The sequence below is a fragment of the Anomaloglossus baeobatrachus genome, chromosome 8 (assembly GCF_048569485.1).
Source record: "Anomaloglossus baeobatrachus isolate aAnoBae1 chromosome 8, aAnoBae1.hap1, whole genome shotgun sequence".
NCBI lineage: Eukaryota > Metazoa > Chordata > Amphibia > Anura > Aromobatidae > Anomaloglossus > Anomaloglossus baeobatrachus.
In genome coordinates this window covers 59,847,053-59,863,076 of record NC_134360.1, presented here as the reverse complement: position 1 = coordinate 59,863,076, position 16,024 = coordinate 59,847,053, and the positions used below count along the sequence as shown (strand labels likewise).

The 16,024-nt window shown below is 56.8% G+C and overlaps 1 protein-coding gene across 1 annotated transcript in view; it reads left to right on the top strand.

Moving 5' to 3' along the window:
* Positions 1–1,939: 1,939 nt before the first annotated feature.
* DAG1 (dystroglycan 1) overlaps positions 1,940–16,024 on the top strand; it is a 42,517-nt gene continuing 28,432 nt past the window's right edge. The window contains exon 1 of the mRNA XM_075321709.1: positions 1,940–2,102. The gene's annotated coding sequence lies outside the window, so the exon portion shown is untranslated. The remainder of the gene's footprint in view (positions 2,103–16,024) is intronic.

Genomic DNA, 16,024 nt, shown 5'->3' with positions numbered 1-16,024 from the left:
AAAATGTAAATGAGAAAGAGCACGGATCAAAATTAGAGAACACAAGCAATGGACCCACACTACGGATTGAGAGGGTCAGTTTGATGGATATTATGTATTAAGATGTCTACTCTCAAAATGTGTACAAATGTCTTTCATTTGACAGCTTTATGTTATGTACGGATCTGTTGTATAAATAAAGAATTAAAAAAAAATAAAATTAGAGAACACTTTCAGATCCCTGCAAGTTATTGGTGTTAATCTTGCATCTGGTGCTAATTTCCTTAATTATCAGATAAACCCTACAGTATGTAACTGGCACCTAACTTTCCAGTTTGCACTGACTTTGCAAAACTGGTGTGCCGTTCCAAAGTGACTGAAACCCTCCGGCAGCAGGTTGTCCAGATGAAGGTGAAAGGGGTGACCCTATCAGCCATAGCAAGAGACGTTGGTTGTTCCAAGTCTGTGATTTTGAAAATATATTGCATCTTTACAACATCATAAACTCTTTCATGTCACCCAAGAAAGCTGGTCACCCTCAAAAGACAAATGCAAGAGAAGACATGATAATGCGGAGAATCTCCATTGATAATCGTTTCATCACTGCAGCTGGAATTGCTCGCCAGTCCAACAGTGAACAGGGTAAGGATCTGCCTTGTCATACAGTGTCACGATGCTTAAGAGGATTTAGACTGAAAGCCCACTCTGCAGTGACCTAACTTCTCAGCAGAAAGAATCACAAGACTAGACTCCCCTCTGGTGAGGAGCATGTTATGTGGACAGAGGAGAAGTGTCCACAGTTCATTCTAGTGATGAAGCAAGTGTAATTTATTTGGGTGTGATCGGAAACATTATGTTCATCGACAAAGTGGGGAAAGACTGAACCCAAAGTGTGTTAAGAAGTGAGTGAAAGGCGGTGGAGGAAGGGTCCTGGTTTGGGGGATGTTTTCTGCAGCAGGAGTTGGACCTCTCATACAGCTACATGGCAGAGTGAATGCAAGTGTGGATCAGAACCTTATACACAACACGTGGTTCCTTACTTGTGTTCATCACTCAATCAGCCAGCAATTTTCATGCAGGACAATGCTCCCCGTCACAGCAAAACCGGGAAAGGAGTCCATAGAAACAGAAAACACTGAAGTAATGAAATGGCCGCAGCCCAGAGTCCTGATCTAAACCCAATAGAAAACCTCTGGAAAATCCTTAGTGACAAAGTTATGGCCAAGAACCCACAACAGTCAAAGAACTGTGGGAGAGACTGGAAGAAGAGTGGACCAAAATCCCACCAGAGCAGTGAGAGAGACTAGTGATGTCCTGTGGCTGCAGATGTCATTCACAGCGACAGCCGGTGCACGCCCTACTGATCGGTGACTGTTGTTACCTGCAGGAAATTTAGTTATAATCTTTCTCTGTGCTACAGTCATTGCTGTTCTCTAATTATGATCATCATGTTTTGGGGAAAATAAAGGTTTTATGTTGAGAAACTCTGGATCTTTTGTAAAACCCTGTTCTTGTTGCATGGTGCACCCCTTACAGGAAACCTCCAAATGTTCATCAATGTAGATTACAAATGCGACTGATCAGACATTGTTCTCTAATTTTGATCTCCAGTATATATATATATCTGCATATTACGCATTGGTCGCGTCGTGCGTTGATCCGTTTCCGTCTGATCGCTCATCAATGTGGCGCTGTGTATCTGTGATGTGATGGGGTACCACGTTCCCTATTCTACAGCGGATCAGTGGTGTTCAGCTTTTATTCTCTGGTGTCTGCCCATTCTCTGTTAGGAGAACTCCTCTGTCCCTGAGCCAGGAGATCTGTTAACCCTTCCCCATCCTCCACAGGTCAGCGAGCGACAGTGTATGCAGAGCTAAGGACGGATCCATTGATGTGACAGCCGCTCGCTATTGGAGGGGCAGGAGGCGGCTGCAGCCAATGTGCGGCGGCTTCTCCGGCAGCGGTGGGGGATGGGCGGCTGTTTGGCTTCTTGCAGGGCTAGCACCTTTCCTCCCCAGGCTGAGGCTCGGAGCTGCAGAGCACAGGACGGCATTTTGCTTTTTGGCTTCTGCTCAGACTTGAAATCTCGTCCATGGGAATGAAGCTGCTGCGAGACATGAAAGGTACCGCGCTCCTCCATCACTGTCCCTCCATTCACCGCTCAGCGTCAGGTGCAGGCCGGCGAGAGGCCTATGCACACAGATGTACCAGCACCTGCGACTGGCTGCCTGCTCCGGGGTCAGGATGGCGGAGGTCAGGCCGTGCCACAGGCCCTGCACCGGAGCGGCCTACACAATGCACTGCTGTGGATAATATCCGCGGGACCGGTCCTTTCTAAGCTCCGCCCACTTCATGTCCTGTCCAATCACTGCAGTCCCATACATGAGACTGCGATGTAGAATCCTCAGTGCAATGTGTGTACTGTGATATTGGCGAGAAACGCTGCCACAGTTTAGGGCAAGATGGGCGACATCTCTTGACCACCTCCAAAGGTTTATCTACTAATGATCAGTCCATCCCGTTGTGGGTCTGGCAGGTCGCAGCCCCGGGCCATCCCGCCGTGGGTCTGGCAGGTCCCAGCCCCGGGCCGTCCCGCCGTGGGTCTGGCAGGTCGCAGCCTCGGGCCGTCCCGCCGTGAGTCTGGCAGGTCGCAGCCTCGGGCCGTCCCGCCGTGGGTCTGGCAGGTCGCAGCCTCGGGCCGTCCCGCCGTGGGTCTGGCAGGTCGCAGCCTCGGGCCGTCCCGCCGTGAGTCTGGCAGGTCGCAGCCTCGGGCCGTCCCGCCGTGGGTCTGGCAGGTCGCAGCCTCGGGCCGTCTCGCCGTGGGTCTGGCAGGTCGCAGCCCCGGGCCGTCCCGCCGTGGGTCTGGCAGGTCGCAGCCTCGGGCCGTCCCGCCGTGGGTCTGGCAGGTTGCAGCCCCAGGCCGTCCCGCCGTGGGTCTGGCAGGTCGCAGCCTCGGGCCGTCCCGCCGTGGGTCTGGCAGGTTGCAGCCCCAGGCCGTCCCGCCGTGGGTCTGGCAGGTTGCAGCCCCGGGCCGTCCCGCCGTGGGTCTGGCAGGTCGCAGCCTCGGGCCGTCCCGCTGTGGGTCTGGCAGGTCGCAGCCTCGGGCCGTCCCGCCGTGGGTCTGGCAGGTCGCAGCCCCGGGCTGTCCCGTCCCGCTGTGGGTCTGCCAGGTCGCTGCCCTGGGTCGCGGTTGCGGTACAGGGTTAAGCCCCGCCCCCGCTGTTCTCTAAGGACCAGTGAATTGGACGTAGATATTTGTAGGCTTCCACTAAACAGTTACCTGCAGAGGAGGATGGACATCACAAAGATGTTTCCATCAGGACTTCCTCCTAAAATCCTCAGACATGCACCCACCACCTGGAGGCTGGATAGTATGTCTACGCACAGAACACAAGCCCTGCTGAACCGTCTGGCCTCCATATTGTGTCTGCTTACAGCTTCTACTTTTTTTTTTTTTATCTGATTTCCTTATCCAATGTAATGATAGTGCTATTCTTTGACTGCTGAGGTTCCCAGGGCTCTCCACCCTCCCACGTTCCCGTCAACTGCTGAGGTTCCCAACCTCCCCCCCTTCCCCCCGACTGCTGAGGTTCTTGGGCCCGTCAATTCCCCCAACTGCTGAGGTTCTTGGGGCCCGTCCATTCCCCCGATTACTGTGATTCTTGGGCCCGACCATTCCCCTGACTACTGTGATTCTTGGGCCCAGCCTCGTCCCCACATCCCGACTGCTGAGGTTCTTGGGGCCATCCATTCCCCGACGGCTGAGGTTCCCGGGCCCCTCCATTCCCCGACTGCTGAGGTTCCCGGGCCCCTCCATTCCCCGACTGCTGAGGTTCCCGGGCCCCTCCATTTCCCGACTGCTGAGGTTCCCGGGCCCCTCCATTCCCTGACTGCTGAGGTTCCCGGGCCCCTCCATTCCCCGACTGCTGAGGTTCCCGGGCCCATCCATTCCCCGACTGCTGAGGTTCCCGGGCCCATCCATTCCCCGACTGCTGAGGTTCCCGGGCCCATCCATTCCCCGACTGCTGAGGTTCCCGGTCCCCTCCATTCCCCGACTGCTGAGGTTCCCGGTCCCCTCCATTCCCCGACTGCTGAGGTTCCCGGGCCCCTCCATTTCCCGACTGCTGAGGTTCCCGGGCCCCTCCATTCCCCGACTGCTGAGGTTCCCGGGCCCCTCCATTTCCCGACTGCTGTGGTTCCCGGGCCCATCCATTCCCCGACTGCTGAGGTTCCCGGGCCCATCCATTCCCCGACTGCTGAGGTTCCCGGGCCCATCCATTCCCCGACTGCTGAGGTTCCCGGGCCCATCCATTCCCCGACTGCTGAGGTTCCCGGGCCCATCCATTCCCCGACTGCTGAGGTTCCCGGGCCCATCCATTCCCCGACTGCTGAGGTTCCCGGGCCCATCCATTCCCCGACTGCTGAGGTTCCCGGGCCCATCCATTCCCCGACTGCTGAGGTTCCCGGGCCCATCCATTCCCCGACTGCTGAGGTTCCCGGGCCCATCCATTCCCCGACTGCTGAGGTTCCCGGGCCCATCCATTCCCCGACTGCTGAGGTTCCCGGGCCCATCCATTCCCCGACTGCTGAGGTTCCCGGGCCCATCCATTCCCCGACTGCTGAGGTTCCCGGGCCCATCCATTCCCCGACTGCTGAGGTTCCCGGGCCCATCCATTCCCCGACTGCTGAGGTTCCCGGGCCCATCCATTCCCCGACTGCTGAGGTTCCCGGGCCCATCCATTCCCCGACTGCTGAGGTTCCCGGGCCCATCCATTCCCCGACTGCTGAGGTTCCCGGGCCCATCCATTCCCCGACTGCTGAGGTTTCCGGGCCCATCCATTCCCCGACTGCTGAGGTTTCCGGGCCCATCCATTCCCCGACTGCTGTGGTTCCCGGGCCCATCCATTCCCCGACTGCTGTGGTTCCCGGGCCCATCCATTCCCCGACTGCTGAGGTTCCCGGGCCCATCCATTCCCCGACTGCTGAGGTTCCCGGGCCCATCCATTCCCCGACTGCTGAGGTTCCCGGGCCCATCCATTCCCCGACTGCTGTGGTTCCCGGGCCCATCCATTCCCCGACTGCTGTGGTTCCCGGGCCCATCCATTCCCCGACTGCTGAAGTTCCCGGGCCCATCCATTCCCCCACTGCTGAGGTTCCCGGGCCCATCCATTCCCCGACTGCTGAGGTTTTGGGGCCCACCCACCCCCGACTGCTGAGGTTTCCGGGCCCATCCATTCCCCGACTGCTGAGGTTTCCGGGCCCATCCATTCCCCGACTGCTGTGGTTCCCGGGCCCATCCATTCCCCGACTGCTGTGGTTCCCGGGCCCATCCATTCCCCGACTGCTGAGGTTCCCGGGCCCATCCATTCCCCGACTGCTGAGGTTCCCGGGCCCATCCATTCCCCGACTGCTGAGGTTCCCGGGCCCATCCATTCCCCGACTGCTGAGGTTCCCGGGCCCATCCATTCCCCGACTGCTGTGGTTCCCGGGCCCATCCATTCCCCGACTGCTGAGGTTTTGGGGCCCACCCACTCCCGACTGCTGAGGCTCCCGGGCCCATCCATTCCCCGACTGCTGAGGTTTTGGGGTCCACCCACCCCCAACTGCCAAGGTTCTTGGGCCCATCTACATCCCCCCCGTTCCCCGCCTGCTGAGGTTCCGGGGTCTATCCATTCCCTAGACTGCTTTAGTTCTCAGACCCATCCACCTATTCACCCCCCCCCCCCCCCCGAAATCTCCCTCTGATGCTGAGGTTCTTGGGCCCATCCATCCACCCCCAACTGCGGAGTTTCTTAGGCTCATCCATTCCAGGACTGCTGAGGTTCTTGGGCCTATCCACCCTCATTGACCACTGAGGTTCTTGGGCCCATCCATCCCCCGACTGCTGAGATTCTTTAGCCCATCCATTCCTCATCTCCTGAAGTACTTGGTCCCATCCACACCTATCCATTCCTCGACTGCTGAGGTTCCTGGCCCCAGCCCCCCTACTGCCTGAGGTTTCCAAGCCCATCCATTCACCGACTGCTTTAGTTCTCGGGCCCATCCACCTCCTGCCCCCTCCCTCCGACTGCTGAGATTCTTGGGCCTGTCCGTCCTCCCGACTGCTGAGGTTCTTGGGCCTGTCCGTCCTCCCGACTGCTGAGGTTCTTGGGCCTGTCCGTCCTCCCGACTGCTGAGGTTCTTGGGCCTGTCCGTCCTCCCGACTGCTGAGGTTCTTGGGCCTGTCCGTCCTCCCGACTGCTGAGGTTCTTGGGCCTGTCCGTCCTCCCGACTGCTGAGGTTCTTGGGCCTGTCCGTCCCCCCGACTGCTGAGGTTCTTGGGCCTGTCCGTCCCCCCGACTGCTGAGGTTCTTGGGCCTGTCCGTCCTCCCGACTGCTGAGGTTCTTGGGCCTGTCCGTCTCCCCGACTGCTGAGGTTCTTGGGCCTGTCCATCCCCCCGACTGCCGAGGTTCTTGGGCCTGTCCATCCCCCCGACTGCCGAGGTTCTTGGGCCTGTCCATCCCCCCGACTGCCGAGGTTCTTGGGCCTGTCCATCCCCCCGACTGCCGAGGTTCTTGGGCCTGTCCATCCCCCCGACTGCCGAGGTTCTTGGGCCCGTCCATCCCCCCGACTGCCGAGGTTCTTGGGCCTGTCCATCCCCCCGACTGCCGAGGTTCTTGGGCCTGTCCATCCCCCCGACTGCCGAGGTTCTTGGGCCTGTCCATCCCCCCGACTGCCGAGGTTCTTGGGCCCGTCCATCCCCCCGACTGCCGAGGTTCTTGGGCCCGCCCATCCCCCCGACTGCCGAGGTTCTTGGGCCCGCCCATCCCCCCGACTGCCGAGGTTCTTGGGCCTGCCCATCCCCCCGACTGCCGAGGTTCTTGGGCCTGCCCATCCCCCCGACTGCTGAGGTTCTTGGGCCTGCCCATCCCCCCGACTGCTGAGGTTCTTGGGCCTGCCCATCCCCCCGACTGCTGAGGTTCTTGGGCCTGCCCATCCCCCCGACTGCTGAGGTTCTTGGGCCTGCCCATCCCCCCGACTGCTGAGGTTCTTGGGCCTGCCCATCCCCCCGACTGCTGAGGTTCTTGGGCCTGCCCATCCCCCCGACTGCTGAGGTTCTTGGGCCTGCCCATCCCCCCGACTGCTGAGGTTCTTGGGCCTGCCCATCCCCCCGACTGCTGAGGTTCTTGGGCCTGCCCATCCCCCCGACTGCTGAGGTTCTTGGGCCTGCCCATCCCCCCGACTGCTGAGGTTCTTGGGCCTGCCCATCCCCCCGACTGCAGAGGTTCTTGGGCCTGTCCATCCCCCCGACTGCCGAGGTTCTTGGGCCTGTCCATCCCCTTGACTGCCGAGGTTCTTGGGCCTGTCCATCCCCCCGACTGCCGAGGTTCTTGGGCCTGTCCATCCCCCCGACTGCCGAGGTTCTTGGGCCTGTCCATCCCCCCGACTGCCGAGGTTCTTGGGCCTGTCCATCCCCCCGACTGCCGAGGTTCTTGGGCCTGTCCATCCCCCCGACTGCCGAGGTTCTTGGGCCTGTCCATCCCCCCGACTGCCGAGGTTCTTGGGCCTGTCCATCCCCCCGACTGCCGAGGTTCTTGGGCCTGTCCATCCCCCCGACTGCCGAGGTTCTTGGGCCTGTCCATCCCCCCGACTGCCGAGGTTCTTGGGCCTGTCCATCCCCCCGACTGCCGAGGTTCCCCCCCGTTCCCCGCCTGCTGAGGTTCCGGGGTCTATCCATTCCCTAGACTGCTTTAGTTCTCAGACCCATCCACCTATTCACCCCCCCCCCCCCGACATCTCCCTCTGATGCTGAGGTTCTTGGGCCCATCCATCCCCCCCCAACTGCGGAGTTTCTTAGGCTCATCCATTCCAGGGCTGCTGAGGTTATTGGGCCTATCCACCCTCATTGACCACTGAGGTTCTTGGGCCCATCCACCCCCCGACTGCTGAGATTCTTTAGCCCATCCATTCCTCATCTCCTGAAGTACTTGGTCCCATCCACACCTATCCATTCCTCGACTGCTGAGGTTCCTGGCCCCAGCCCCCCCTACTGCCTGAGGTTCCCGGGCCTATCCATTCCCCCGACTGCTGAGGTTCCTGGCCCCATCCCCCCTACTGCCTGAGGTTCCCAAGCCCATCCATTCACCGACTGCTTTAGTTCTCGGGCCCATCCACCTCCTGCCCCCTCCCTCCGACTGCTGAGGTTCTTGGGCCTGTCCGTCCTCCCGACTGCTGAGGTTCTTGGGCCTGTCCGTCCTCCCGACTGCTGAGGTTCTTGGGCCTGTCCGTCCTCCCGACTGCTGAGGTTCTTGGGCCTGTCCGTCCTCCCGACTGCTGAGGTTCTTGGGCCTGTCCGTCTCCCCGACTGCTGAGGTTCTTGGGCCTGTCCATCCCCCCGACTGCTGAGGTTCTTGGGCCTGTCCATCCCCCCGACTGCTGTGGTTCCCGGGCCCATCCATTCCTTGACTGCTGAGGTTCCCGGGCCCATCCATTCCCCGACTGCTGAGGTTCCCGGGCCCATCCATTCCCCGACTGCTGAGGTTCCCGGGCCCATCCATTCCCCGACTGCTGTGGTTCCCGGGCCCATCCATTCCCCGACTGCTGTGGTTCCCGGGCCCATCCATTCCCCGACTGCTGTGGTTCCCGGGCCCATCCATTCCCCGACTGCTGTGGTTCCCGGGCCCATCCATTCCCCGACTGCTGAGGTTCCCGGGCCCATCCATTCCCCGACTGCTGAGGTTTTGGGGCCCACCCACCCCCAACTGCTGAGGCTCCCGGGCCCATCAATTCCCCGACTGCTGAGGTTTTGGGGTCCACCCACCCCCAACTGCCAAGGTTCTTGGGCCCATCTACATCCCCCCCGTTCCCCGCCTGCTGAGGTTCCGGGGTCTATCCATTCCCCGACTGCTGAGGTTCCTGGCCCCATCCCCCCTACTGCCTGAGGTTCCCAAGCCCATCCATTCACCGACTGCTTTAGTTCTCGGGCCCATCCACCTCCTGCCCCCTCCCTCCGACTGCTGAGGTTCTTGGGCCTGTCCGTCCTCCCGACTGCTGAGGTTCTTGGGCCTGTCCATGCCCCCGACTGCTGAGGTTCTTGGGCCTGTCCATCCCCCCGACTGCTGAGGTTCTTGGGCCTGTCCATCCCCCCGACTGCTGAGGTTCTTGGGCCTGTCCATCCCCCCGACTGCTGAGGTTCTTGGGCCTGTCCATCCCCCCGACTGCTGAGGTTCTTGGGCCTGTCCATCCCCCCGACTGCTGAGGTTCTTGGGCCTGTCCATCCCCCCGACTGCTGAGGTTCTTGGGCCTGTCCATCCCCCCGACTGCTGAGGTTCTTGGGCCTGTCCATCCCCCCGACTGCTGAGGTTCTTGGGCCTGTCCATCCCCCCGACTGCTGAGGTTCTTGGGCCTGTCCATCCCCCCGACTGCTGAGGTTTTTGGGCCTGCCCATCCCCCCGACTGCTGAGGTTCTTGGGCCTGCCCATACCCCCGACTGCTGAGGTTCTTGGGCCTGCCCATCCCCCCGACTGCTGAGGTTCTTGGGCCTGCCCATCCCCCCGACTGCTGAGGTTCTTGGGCCTGCCCATCCCCCCGACTGCTGAGGTTCTTGGGCCTGCCCATTCCCCCGACTGCTGAGGTTCTTGGGCCTGTCCATCCCCCCGACTGCTGAGGTTCTTGGGCCTGTCCATCCCCCCGACTGCTGAGGTTCTTGGGCCTGTCCATCCCCCCGACTGCTGAGGTTCTTGGGCCTGTCCATCCCCCCGACTGCTGAGGTTCTTGGGCCTGTCCATCCCCCCGACTGCTGAGGTTCTTGGGCCTGTCCATCCCCCCGACTGCTGAGGTTCTTGGGCCTGTCCATCCCCCCGACTGCCGAGGTTCTTGGGCCCATCCACTCCATGACTGCCGAGGTTCCTGGGCCCATCCACTCCATGACTGCTGAGGTTCCTGGGCCCATCCACTCCATGACTTCTGAGGTTCCCAGGGCCATCCACCCTCGAGTGCTTAGATACTCATACCGCCCTGATCACTTGACACTCAAGAGCTTAAATGCTTAGACCCCTTCCTGAGAACTGAGATACCGCGAAACTATCTTATAGCTGGTGTACTGCAGTCCCCAGGTTCATTCTTGGTGGAAAGCTACTTCCTCTCTGGCCTGAACACTGACATTTGTGGATATTGATGTGGATGATGTCCCTATGACAACACTGCAGGGCTGTGTAGTGATCAGAATCTCTCTGTGGCGCACCTCAAATCCCAGATATTACATTATGTCCCTGGTGACCCAGGTCGGAGGTCATATTCACAGATCTCTGTGTATGTGTGTGGGGTGTTTCTGATAACCTGCCTGTATATCGGGGGGGTTGTCAGCAGTAATAGATGAGGAGCTGGTGCTGTTGTATAAGATGATGTGGGCTGTTGTGTGGATGGCGAGCAGTGACACGGTACAGTTTGGCGCAACAGGTGGCAGATGTCCTGCCTGGTGACTGCACGTGAAGTCACAAAAGACAGTAGACAACTAATCCTTCAACTCGTACTCTGCCCGGGAATCTGCCGCTGCACTGAGAGGCTGACATCAGCGAGACCCTCCTCCTGACGCTACAATGCAATCATGGCAGCCGCAAACATTACACGAACAATAATCAAAACTAATTTTGACCCACAAAACGGCTCACCTGTCCGCTGAAAAGGGAGCGGAGAATATATCCCCTGTCCTACAGTCACTTTCCCAGTAATGGCTGATAACAGGGAGTAATAGATTGTACTCACTTGTCCTACAGTCGCCTCTCCCCAGTAATGGCTGATAACAGGGAGTAATAGATTGTACTCACCTGTCCTACAGTCACCTCTCCTCAGTAATAGCTGATAAAAGGGAGCAATAGATTATAGTCAGCTGTCTTACAGTCACCTTCCGATTAATAGATTGTACTTGCCTGTCCTACAGTCGCCTCCCTCTCCCTGGCTGATAACAGGGAGTAATAGATTGTAGTCACCTGTCCTACAGTCACCTCTTCCCAGTATTGGCTGATAACAGGGAGTAATCGATTACAGCAGGCTCTGTTCTGGTGTCACATGACATGTTTTCACCCTACTGATGGCTGACCATTTGCGCCTGTCCCTCCGTGCTTATCTCCTGGATTTGGTCAGTGCTGTAAGGTTGTAGCTTCCACCACACAGTGCAGTAGAGGGTTGGGGTCCTGGGGCAGCTGGAATTACATTCGGGGGCTTCTCTAATGCTGCAGGTGACCGGTCGCAAATTTGGAAGTTACTAGTCCCTGCAGGCCAAGAACGTACGGCACAATCTGCAGACAAGCATGTGATGTCATCAGTCGCAAGCCCGTGCACATGATGACATCACATATAATGGAACTGTTCACCTGTGGATGGGAGGCCACTAATACCACCTGTGCCATACCCCTAACCTGCAGCAAACCATGCACCATTACCCCATAACCTGTGCTATTCTCTGCGCTGTACCTCATAGCCACTGCACCCCGATAACCTGCCAAACCCTGCACTGTACCCTGCATTTTACCTCCATGTCCTGCATTGTACCCCCATACCCTGCATTGTACTCCTATACACCCCCGTACCCTGCATTGTACTCCTATACACCCCCGTACCCTGCATTGTACCCCCGTACTCTGAATTGTTCTCCCATACTCTGCATTGTACCCCCATACTCTGCATTGTACCCCCATACCCTGCATTGTACCCCCATACTCTGCATTGTACCCCCATACCCTGCATTGTACCCCCATACCCTGCATTGTACCCCCATACCCTGCATTGTACCCCCATACTCTGCATTGTACCCCCATACCCTGCATTGTACCCCCATACTCTGCATTGTACCCCCATACTCTGCATTGTTCTCCCATACTCTGCATTGTACCCCCATACCCTGCATTGTACCCCCATACTCTGCATTGTACCCCCATACTCTGTGCTTTTGCTCTGCACCAGGTGTTTGCAGCACTTTGTGGCTCTGGTCAGCGCAGTGCGTGGTGATGGTGTAGATCCTCGGTGATCTCTGTGACTGCCGCCATCAATGCTCATTCCCTACATGGAGGGGATAACCCAGGCGGGATGACGCTGAGATCTCCATCTTCTGCTGGTGTTTGTAGTTCTCCATCTAGGGGTCTTGATGGAGCAGACGGCGCTCTGCAGATTCCAACACCCTGAAGAATGCTCCTGTCATGTTTCCATGGGAACAGGAATCCTGCTAGACAATCGCTACACTCTTATGGATGGAGGTCAGAGGGGACGCCAAATCTGCCGCAAGGGGGCCCCGACCTACAGACACATGCACACACCGGCCCCGAACTGCAGAGGCTGCACAGCACGTGGATCTGTTAGGGTGTGTTCACACTGAGATCTTCATGTGAAGTCCACACAAAAAAACTGCTTGAAATATTCTTAGAATTATCGTTGCATGTGCAGTGTCGGTCTTCACATCTGTAGCCTCCCATGACACTAGTCTTCACGTCTCAACCTCCCCCGTGGTGTTGGTCTTCACATCTCTATCCTCCCCGTCCTACTGGTCTTCACCTCTATAGCTCTCGTGATGCTGGTCTTAACATCTGTAGCCCCCCGTAATACTGGTCTTCACCTCTATAGCTCCCGTGGTGCTGGTCTTCACATCTGTAGCCACTCGTGGTGCTGGTCTTCACATCTGTAGCCACTCGTGGTGCTGGTCTTCACATCTGTAGCCACCCGTGGTGCTGGTCTTCACAACTATAGCTCCTGTAGTGCTGGTCTTCATATCTATAGCTCCCGTGGTGCTGATCTTCACATCTATAGCTCCCGTGGTGCTGGTCTTCACATCTATAGCTCCCGTGGTGCTGGTCTTCAAATCTATAGCTCCCGTGGTGCTGGTCTTCACATCTATAGCTCCCGTGGTGCTGGCCTTCACGTCTATAGCTCCCGTGGTGCTGGTCTTCACGTCTATAGCTCCCGTGGTGCTGGTCTTCACATCTATAGCTCCCGTGGTGCTGGTCTTCACATCTATAGCTCCCGTGGTGCTGGTCTTCACATCTATAGCTCCCGTGGTGCTGGCCTTCACATCTATAGCTCCCGTGGTGCTGGCCTTCACATCTATAGCTCCCGTGGTGCTGGCCTTCACATCTATAGCTCCCGTGGTGCTGGCCTTTACATCTATAGCTCCCGTGGTGCTGGCCTTTACATCTATAGCTCCCGTGGTGATGATCTTCACATCTATAGCTCCCGTGGTGCTGGGCTTCACATCTATAGCTCCCGTGGTGCTGGTCTTCACATCTATAGCTCCCGTGGTGATGCTGTTCACATCTGTAGCCGCCCGTGGTGCTGGTCTTCACATCTGTAGCCGCCCGTGGTGCTGGTTTTCAGATCTATAGCTTCCTTGGTGCTGGTCTTCACATGTGTAGCCACCCGTTGTGCTGGTCTTCACATCTGTAGCTCCCGTGGTTTTCACAACATGGTGCCCATCTTTACACCTATCGCATCTGTGACACTGGTTTTCACGCCACCATGCCACATTAAAACTAGACCAGCAACAACACCTGTAGAGAGCGAGGCACAGACGGCTGGGGGACGACTGAACGTGCCAACGATAATCTGGGCCCCCACTACTGCGGCCCAGGTCTCCAGTAGCATAAGGCCACGGTTGGCGCTGACTACCTGTACTTCATATTTACCAAGGAAGGGAAATGAGAGGCTCCAGTGAGAATGAAAGGAACAGACAGGTAAACGTGAAACGTTCTCCGTACCCGCTCGTCCTGCGCACGAGAACATGGCTGCCCGGAGATCGTGTCTGTGACCAGGGAGTTTATAGAGAGCAAGGAATGTGGTCTCGTCTTTCCCCTCCCCCGCTGTGAAGCACTGGCCCTCTAAGCCCGGCTCAGGTTGAAAGATTCCCAAGCAGAAATTGTATTGAACCACCTTTGTAAAATTTCCTGAAAATCCCTCAAGATGACGAGTGGGGGTGCATGATCCCCCCTACTACAACAAGCAGGGGCTCATTATCCCCCAGGACGACAAGCGGAAGGCACATGATCCTTACCCTGGTACCATAATTGGTGGGGGGGCGCATCATCCCTTTAGTACCAAAATCCACCTACAATAGTGAACGCAGAAAATAGATTTTAAAAGAGACACTTTATTTTTTTGCAAACGAAGACTAAAACTGTTCAATAACAAACTCCTCTGAAATCCTGCGAGGGATGCAGTGTACCACAGCCATGTCAGCAGATGACACCACTCCCTGCACAGGTCACGGAGCCTGCCCACAACATTCCCCTAGAGAGGCGATGTCACAGCTCACCTCCTCCTCCTGCCTGCATTACGACTTCTGCACAGATAATGGAGCCTGCCCACAACATTTTCCTATGAGGTGATATCACAGTTCACCTCCTCCTCTTTTCTGCACCATGACCTCTGTAGACGTAACGGAGCCTGCTCACAACATTCTCCTATAGAGGTAATATCACAGCTCACCTCCTGCCTGCACAACGACTTCTGGACCAGTCACGGAGCCTGCCCACAACATTCTCCTATAGAGGTAACATCACAGCTCACCTCCTCTTCCTCCTGCCTGCACGATGACCTCCTGTACAGGTAATGGAGCCTGCCCACAACATTCTCCAATTGAGACGATGTTACAGCTCGCCTCCTCCTGCCTGCACGATGACTTCTGTACAGATAACCGAGCCTGCCCACAATATTTTCCTGAGGTAATATCACAGTTCGCCTCCTCTTTTTGCACAGTGACCTCTGCACAGGTAACAGAGCCTGCCCACAATATTCTCCTATAGAGGTGACATCACAGCTCACCTCCTCTTCCTCCTGCCTGCACGATAACCTCCTGCACAGGTAATGGAGCCTGCCTATAACATTCTCCTATAGAGACGATGTTACAGCTCGCCTCCTCCTCCTGCTTGCACAACGACTTCTGCACAAATAATGGAGCTTGCCCACAACATTTTCCTATGAAGTGATATCACATTTCACCACCTCCTCTTTTGTGCAACATGACTTCTGTAGAGGTAACAAAGCCTGTTCACAATATTCTCCTATAGATGTGATATCACAGCTCACCTCCTCCTGCCTGCACAACGACCTCTGCACAGGTCACGGAGCCTGCCAACATCATTCTCCTATAGAGGTGATGTCACAGCTCACCTCCTCCTCCTTTCTGAACAACATCTCCACAGGGCCTGCCCACAACACTCCTATAGAGGTGATATCATAGGTCACCTCCTCCTCCTCCCTGCACAATGACCTCTGCGCAGGTCATGGAGCCTATCTCCAACACTCCGATAGACCGGTAGGCGTCCTCTCCAGACGGCAGTTGTAAATGTTGTTAGACGTATGGCCACCTTGATAAATAGTCCTCATTACAAAGCAATTTATTGCTTTATTAGATTTTTTTAAACAATCTTCAGATATTAAACTTTTCTTTTGTTTACATCTCGTTGCTTTGGAAACCACCATTGCTAGACAGCAGAGCGTGCGGCGTGTTCACAGTCTCTATCCATTGAGTGTGTGTGCGCTGTTTTGTCTAGAATCGCGGAGGTGAACTCTTACCTCCTAATCCCAGCCAGTTTAACTCTTACAAGCTAGGTATCAGCGGTGGTCTGTTTCCAAGGCAACTAACTGTAAACAAAAAGACATCTTAAAAGCGTTTTCTGGTTTCAGAAAATCACAGTCCCCCATATGTTTGTTTAACCCCTTCACAACATGTGCTGTAAATGTAGGCGCAAGTTGGAAGCGGGTATCTGGCACAGGGTGAGGCCATGCCCCATACCCGGCAGATAATTGGTGTGTGTTGCACCCAGAACCTGCTGATATCAATGGGGAATGGATCGGAGTACGCCCATGATTTTTAACCTGTTAAATCCCGCTGTCAAACTTCTGACAGCAGGATTTAACACATGCCAGCACAGTGGCACGCCATTTTAAGCTCCCATTGGTGCACCCATGATGTGATCATGGGTTGCTGATTGGTTGCTATGATAGCAGGGGGTCTGCTGAAGACCTCCATGCTTGTCATAGCAGAGCTATTCTGAAACCTGGCTGTGGCCGGGCCTCATA